Genomic DNA, 8,064 nt, shown 5'->3' with positions numbered 1-8,064 from the left:
TGACCAGTAGTTGTGGTTCTCGCCCCGGGACTTGGGTCAGAGTACAGCCGAAGTGGAGCACTTGTGTCGGACTAGGGAGGCTGTGCCGTGCCCCCTGGAGGTCTAAAGGATGACCAGTAGTTGTGGTTCTCGCCCCGGGACTTGGGTCAGAGTATAGCCCAAGTGGAGCACTTGTGTCGGCCTAGGGAGGCTGTGCCGGGCCCCCTGGAGGTCTAAAGGATGACCATGAGGTCAAAAGGATGACCAGTAGTTGTGGTTCTCGCCCCGGGACTTGGGTCAGAGTATAGCCCAAGTGGAGCACTTGTGTCGGACTAGGGAGGCTGTGCCGTGCCCCCTGGAGGTCTAAAGGATGACCAGTAGTTGTGGTTCTCGCCCCGGGACTTGGGTCAGAGTATAGCCCAAGTGGAGCACTTGTGTCGGACTAGGGAGGCTGTGCCGTGCCCCCTGGAGGTCTAAAGGATGACCAGTAGTTGTGGTTCTCGCCCCGGGACTTGGGTCATAGTATAGCCCAAGTGGAGCACTTGGGTCGGACTAGGGAGGCTGTGTCGTGCCCCCTGGAGGTCTAAAGGATGACCAGTAGTTGTGGTTCTCGCCCCGGGACTTGGGTCAGAGAATAGCCCAAGTGGGACACTTGTGTCGGACTAGGGAGGCTCTGCCGTGCCCCCTGGAGGTCTAAAGGATGACCAGTAGTTGTGGTTCTCGCCCCGGGACTTGGGTCAGAGTATAGCCCAAGTGGAGCACTTGTGTCGGACTAGGGAGGCTGTGCCGTGCCCCCTGGAGGTCTAAAGGATGACCATTAGTTGTGGTTCTCGCCCCGGGACTTGGGTCAGAGTACAGCCCAAGTGGAGCACTTGCGTCGGACTAGGGAGGCTGTGCCGGGCCCCCTGGAGGTCTAAAGGATGACCAGTAGTTGTGGTTCTCGCCCCGGGCCGTGGGTCTGAGTATGGCCCAAGTGGGACACTTGTGTCGGACTAGGGAGGCTCTGCCGTGCCCCCTTGAGGTCTAAAGGATGACCAGTAGTTGTGGTTCTCGCCCCGGGACTTGGGTCATAGTATAGCCCAAGTGGGACACTTGTGTCGGACTAGGGAGGCTCTGCCGTGCCCCCTTGAGGTCTAAAGGATGACCATGAGGTCAAAAGGATGACCAGTAGTTGTGGTTCTCGCCCCGGGACTTGGGTCAGAGTATGGCCCAAGTGGTGCACTTGTGTCGGTCTAGGGAGGCTGTGCCGGTCCCCCTGGAGGTCTAAAGGATGACCAGTAGTTGTGGTTCTCGCCCCGGGACTTGGGTCAGAGTATAGCCCAAGTGGAGCACTTGTGTCGGACTAGGGAGGCTGTGCCGGGCCCCCTGGAGGTCTAAAGGATGACCAGTAGTTGTGGTTCTCACCCCGGGTCGTGGGTCCGAGTCTGGCCCGAGTAGAGCACTTTGGTCGGCTACCGGGGGGTGTGCCGTGCCCCCTGGAGGTCTAAAGGATGACCAGTAGTTGTGGTTCTCGCCCCGGGACTTGGGTCAGAGTATAGCCCAAGTGGAGCACTTGTGTCGGCCTAGGGAGGCTGTGCCGGGCCCCCTGGAGATCTAAAGGATGACCATGAGGTCAAAAGGATGACCAGTAGTTGTGGTTCTCGCCCCGGGACTTGGGTCAGAGTATAGCCCAAGTGGAGCACTTGTGTCGGCCTAGGGAGGCTGTGCCGGGCCCCCTGGAGGTCTAAAGGATGACCAGTAGTTGTGGTTCTCGCACCGGGACTTGGGTCAGAGTACAGCCCAAGTGGAGCACTTGTGTCGGTCTAGGGAGGCTGTGCCGGGCCCCCTGGAGGTCTAAAGGATGACCATGAGGTCAAAAGGATGACCAGTAGTTGTGGTTCTCGCCCCGGGACTTGGGTCAGAGTATAGCCCAAGTGGAGCACTTGTGTCGGACTAGGGAGGCTGTGCCGTGCCCCCTGGAGGTCTAAAGGATGACCAGTAGTTGTGGTTCTCGCCCCGGGACTTGGGTCAGAGTATAGCCCAAGTGGAGCACTTGTGTCGGCCTAGGGAGGCTGTGCCGGGCCCCCTGGAGGTCTAAAGGATGACCATGAGGTCAAAAGGATGACCAGTAGTTGTGGTTCTCGCCCCGGGACTTGGGTCAGAGTATAGCCCAAGTGGAGCACTTGTGTCGGACTAGGGAGGCTGTGCCGTGCCCCCTGGAGGTCTAAAGGATGACCAGTAGTTGTGGTTCTCGCCCCGGGACTTGGGTCAGAGTATAGCCCAAGTGGAGCACTTGTGTCGGACTAGGGAGGCTGTGCCGTGCCCCCTGGAGGTCTAAAGGATGACCAGTAGTTGTGGTTCTCGCCCCGGGACTTGGGTCATAGTATAGCCCAAGTGGAGCACTTGGGTCGGACTAGGGAGGCTGTGTCGTGCCCCCTGGAGGTCTAAAGGATGACCAGTAGTTGTGGTTCTCGCCCCGGGACTTGGGTCAGAGAATAGCCCAAGTGGGACACTTGTGTCGGACTAGGGAGGCTCTGCCGTGCCCCCTGGAGGTCTAAAGGATGACCAGTAGTTGTGGTTCTCGCCCCGGGACTTGGGTCAGAGTATAGCCCAAGTGGAGCACTTGTGTCGGACTAGGGAGGCTGTGCCGTGCCCCCTGGAGGTCTAAAGGATGACCATTAGTTGTGGTTCTCGCCCCGGGACTTGGGTCAGAGTACAGCCCAAGTGGAGCACTTGCGTCGGACTAGGGAGGCTGTGCCGGGCCCCCTGGAGGTCTAAAGGATGACCAGTAGTTGTGGTTCTCGCCCCGGGCCGTGGGTCTGAGTATGGCCCAAGTGGGACACTTGTGTCGGACTAGGGAGGCTCTGCCGTGCCCCCTTGAGGTCTAAAGGATGACCAGTAGTTGTGGTTCTCGCCCCGGGACTTGGGTCATAGTATAGCCCAAGTGGGACACTTGTGTCGGACTAGGGAGGCTCTGCCGTGCCCCCTTGAGGTCTAAAGGATGACCATGAGGTCAAAAGGATGACCAGTAGTTGTGGTTCTCGCCCCGGGACTTGGGTCAGAGTATGGCCCAAGTGGTGCACTTGTGTCGGTCTAGGGAGGCTGTGCCGGTCCCCCTGGAGGTCTAAAGGATGACCAGTAGTTGTGGTTCTCGCCCCGGGACTTGGGTCAGAGTATAGCCCAAGTGGAGCACTTGTGTCGGACTAGGGAGGCTGTGCCGGGCCCCCTGGAGGTCTAAAGGATGACCAGTAGTTGTGGTTCTCACCCCGGGTCGTGGGTCCGAGTCTGGCCCGAGTAGAGCACTTTGGTCGGCTACCGGGGGGTGTGCCGTGCCCCCTGGAGGTCTAAAGGATGACCAGTAGTTGTGGTTCTCGCCCCGGGACTTGGGTCAGAGTATAGCCCAAGTGGAGCACTTGTGTCGGCCTAGGGAGGCTGTGCCGGGCCCCCTGGAGATCTAAAGGATGACCATGAGGTCAAAAGGATGACCAGTAGTTGTGGTTCTCGCCCCGGGACTTGGGTCAGAGTATAGCCCAAGTGGAGCACTTGTGTCGGCCTAGGGAGGCTGTGCCGGGCCCCCTGGAGGTCTAAAGGATGACCAGTAGTTGTGGTTCTCGCACCGGGACTTGGGTCAGAGTACAGCCCAAGTGGAGCACTTGTGTCGGTCTAGGGAGGCTGTGCCGGGCCCCCTGGAGGTCTAAAGGATGACCATGAGGTCAAAAGGATGACCAGTAGTTGTGGTTCTCGCCCCGGGACTTGGGTCAGAGTATAGCCCAAGTGGAGCACTTGTGTCGGACTAGGGAGGCTGTGCCGTGCCCCCTGGAGGTCTAAAGGATGACCAGTAGTTGTGGTTCTCGCCCCGGGACTTGGGTCAGAGTATAGCCCAAGTGGAGCACTTGTGTCGGCCTAGGGAGGCTGTGCCGGGCCCCCTGGAGGTCTAAAGGATGACCATGAGGTCAAAAGGATGACCAGTAGTTGTGGTTCTCGCCCCGGGACTTGGGTCAGAGTATAGCCCAAGTGGAGCACTTGTGTCGGACTAGGGAGGCTGTGCCGTGCCCCCTGGAGGTCTAAAGGATGACCAGTAGTTGTGGTTCTCGCCCCGGGACTTGGGTCAGAGTATAGCCCAAGTGGAGCACTTGTGTCGGACTAGGGAGGCTGTGCCGTGCCCCCTGGAGGTCTAAAGGATGACCAGTAGTTGTGGTTCTCGCCCCGGGACTTGGGTCATAGTATAGCCCAAGTGGAGCACTTGGGTCGGACTAGGGAGGCTGTGTCGTGCCCCCTGGAGGTCTAAAGGATGACCAGTAGTTGTGGTTCTCGCCCCGGGACTTGGGTCAGAGAATAGCCCAAGTGGGACACTTGTGTCGGACTAGGGAGGCTCTGCCGTGCCCCCTGGAGGTCTAAAGGATGACCAGTAGTTGTGGTTCTCGCCCCGGGACTTGGGTCAGAGTATAGCCCAAGTGGAGCACTTGTGTCGGACTAGGGAGGCTGTGCCGTGCCCCCTGGAGGTCTAAAGGATGACCATTAGTTGTGGTTCTCGCCCCGGGACTTGGGTCAGAGTACAGCCCAAGTGGAGCACTTGCGTCGGACTAGGGAGGCTGTGCCGGGCCCCCTGGAGGTCTAAAGGATGACCAGTAGTTGTGGTTCTCGCCCCGGGCCGTGGGTCTGAGTATGGCCCAAGTGGGACACTTGTGTCGGACTAGGGAGGCTCTGCCGTGCCCCCTTGAGGTCTAAAGGATGACCAGTAGTTGTGGTTCTCGCCCCGGGACTTGGGTCATAGTATAGCCCAAGTGGGACACTTGTGTCGGACTAGGGAGGCTCTGCCGTGCCCCCTTGAGGTCTAAAGGATGACCATGAGGTCAAAAGGATGACCAGTAGTTGTGGTTCTCGCCCCGGGACTTGGGTCAGAGTATGGCCCAAGTGGTGCACTTGTGTCGGTCTAGGGAGGCTGTGCCGGTCCCCCTGGAGGTCTAAAGGATGACCAGTAGTTGTGGTTCTCGCCCCGGGACTTGGGTCAGAGTATAGCCCAAGTGGAGCACTTGTGTCGGACTAGGGAGGCTGTGCCGGGCCCCCTGGAGGTCTAAAGGATGACCAGTAGTTGTGGTTCTCACCCCGGGTCGTGGGTCCGAGTCTGGCCCGAGTAGAGCACTTTGGTCGGCTACCGGGGGGTGTGCCGTGCCCCCTGGAGGTCTAAAGGATGACCAGTAGTTGTGGTTCTCGCCCCGGGACTTGGGTCAGAGTATAGCCCAAGTGGAGCACTTGTGTCGGCCTAGGGAGGCTGTGCCGGGCCCCCTGGAGATCTAAAGGATGACCATGAGGTCAAAAGGATGACCAGTAGTTGTGGTTCTCGCCCCGGGACTTGGGTCAGAGTATAGCCCAAGTGGAGCACTTGTGTCGGCCTAGGGAGGCTGTGCCGGGCCCCCTGGAGGTCTAAAGGATGACCAGTAGTTGTGGTTCTCGCACCGGGACTTGGGTCAGAGTACAGCCCAAGTGGAGCACTTGTGTCGGTCTAGGGAGGCTGTGCCGGGCCCCCTGGAGGTCTAAAGGATGACCAGTAGTTGTGGTTCTCGCCCCGGGCCGTGGGTCTGAGTATGGCCCAAGTGGGGCACTTGCGTCGGACTGGGGAGGCTCTGCCGCGCCCCCTGGAGGTCAAAAGGATGACCAGTAGTTGTGGTTCTCACCCCGGGTCGTGGGTCCGAGTCTGGCCCGAGTAGAGCACTTTGGTCGGCTACCGGGGGGTGTGCCGTGCCCCCTGGAGCCATGGGAGTGAGCTCCAGCAGACTGGTATTTTTCGGAGAACCAGGCCCACACTCCTCAGACTTTGTGCCCAGGGACAGGCCACCAAAATCGGCCGCGGCTCGTGCACTTTGCCCCTGCGTTTCTCCCAGAACCAGAGCCGGAAAAATCCCAAAATTGATGCCCAGAGATAGTCGACTCTGCCTGGAATAGATTGCCACCCAAACCCGCCAACTCACGCTGGTTTTCCGATGGCCTCACCTACTAACCCGAGCATGGTCATCGCTCGCACCTTCCAAAACCTCCAGGGGCGCAGGCACTTTTCATTTACTGGCCATAAGGCCGACCGCCTTAAGCGTTAAGCGATAAGCGAAAGGCTTAGTTTGGACTTAGTTTTTGGAGCGACGAGGTCGCCGTTTTGTCAATTCTGAACCGATTTTCACGCGGTTTTCGACTGCCTGCGCCTGGGGAGCCGCCCAGAAGCCCCAGGCAGTGTTCTGGGTGGACTTCCGGACCGGTCCGGACCCGGTACCGGCCGGGGGAACCGCACCACGCCTCTCGGGCGTTTCTACACCGATTTTCGCGGGGTTTTCGACTGCATAGACGGGGCCACCTGCTGCAGGGCCCGAGGGAGGGCCTTACTGAGCTGGGTCCGACGCAGGGCCCGGTTCCTGGAGCCCGCTGGGGGGGGGGGGGGGTTCTCTAAGGCTCACGGCGGGCTGCTGAGGGGCCGGATCGGATGCAGACAGGCGCTCCTCTGCCCAGGTCTTTGCTCCCCTGCCCCACTAGGAATGGAAGACACACTGCCAACAGCTTCTGGAGGGTGATGGGCCCTGCTGCAGACCAGGTCCGACCCAGGTTTCAGCTATCCCACCCCGCAGGGACTTAAAGACACACTGCCATCAGCTTCTGGAGGCTGCTGAGCTCTACTATAGAGCAGGTCCGACCCAGGTTTCAGCTCCTGCAGCCCACTAGGACTTAAACACACACTGCCATCAGCGTCTGGATGGTGATGGGCCCTGCTGCAGACCAGGTCCGACCCAGGTTTCAGCTATCCCACCCCGCAGGGACTTAAAGACACACTGCCATCAGCTTCTGGAGGCTGCTGAGCTCTACTATAGAGCAGGTCCGACCCAGGTTTCAGCTCCTGCAGCCCACTAGGACTTAAACACACACTGCCATCAGCGTCTGGATGGTGATGGGCCCTGCTGCAGACCAGGTCCGACCCAGGTATCAGCTCCTGCACCCCGCAGGGAATTGAAGACACACTGCCATCAGCTTCTGGAGGCTGCTGAGCTCTGCTATAGACCAGGTCCGACCCAGGTTTCAGCTCCTGCACCCCGCAGGGAACTAAACACACACTGCCATCTGCAACTGGAGGCTGCTGAGCCCTGCTGCAGACCAGGTCCGACCCAGGTTATGGCTCTCCCACCCCCCTGGGACTTAAACACACACAGCCATCAGCTTCTGGATGGTGATGGGCCCTGCTGCAGACCAGGTCCGACCCAGGTTTCAGCTCCTCAACCCCGCAGGGACTTAAACCCACACCGCCATCAGCTTCTGGAGGGTGATGGGCCCTGCTGCGGGCCAGGTCCGACCCAGGTTTCAGCTCTCCCACCCCGCAGGGACTTAAACACACACAGCCATCAGCTTCTGGGGGCTGCTGAGCCCTGCTGCAGACCAGGTCCGACCCAGGTTTCAGCTCTCCCACCCCGCAGGGTCTTTAACACACACACTGCCATCAGCTGCTGGAGGCTGCTGAGCTCCGCTATAGACCAGGTCCGACCCAGGTTTCTGCTCCTGCACCCCGCAGGGAATGAAAGACACACTGCCATCAGCTTCTGGAGGCTGCTGAGCCCTGCTGCAGACCAGGTCCGACCCAGGTATCGGCTCTCCAACCAGGCAGAGACTTAAACACACACACACACACACACACTGCCATCAGCTTCTGGGGGCTGCTGAGCTCTGCTGTAGACCGGGTCCGACCCAGGTTTCTGCTCCTCCACCCCGCAGGGACTTAAACACACACTGCCACCAGCTTCTGGAGGGTGATGGGCCCTGCTTTAGACCAGGTCTGACCCGGGATATAGCTCTCCCACCCCGCAGGGACTTAAACACTCACTGCCATCAGCTGCTGGAGGCTGCCGAGCTCTGCTGCAGACCAGGTCCCACCCAGGTTTCTGCTCCTGCACCCCGCAGGGACTTAAACACACACTGCCACCAGCTTCTGGAGGGTGATGGGCCCTGCTGTGGACCAGGTCCGACCCGGATATCAGCTCTCCCACCAGGCAGGGACTTAAACACACACTGCAATCAGCTGCTGGAGGCTGCTGAGCTCTACTATAGACCAGGTCCGACCCAGGTTTCAGCTCTCCC

Source organism: Nothobranchius furzeri, unplaced genomic scaffold (genome assembly GCF_043380555.1).
Source record: "Nothobranchius furzeri strain GRZ-AD unplaced genomic scaffold, NfurGRZ-RIMD1 Scf085, whole genome shotgun sequence".
In the NCBI taxonomy this organism is placed as follows: Eukaryota; Metazoa; Chordata; class Actinopteri; order Cyprinodontiformes; family Nothobranchiidae; genus Nothobranchius; species Nothobranchius furzeri.
Note: the sequence above shows the minus strand (reverse complement) of the source record.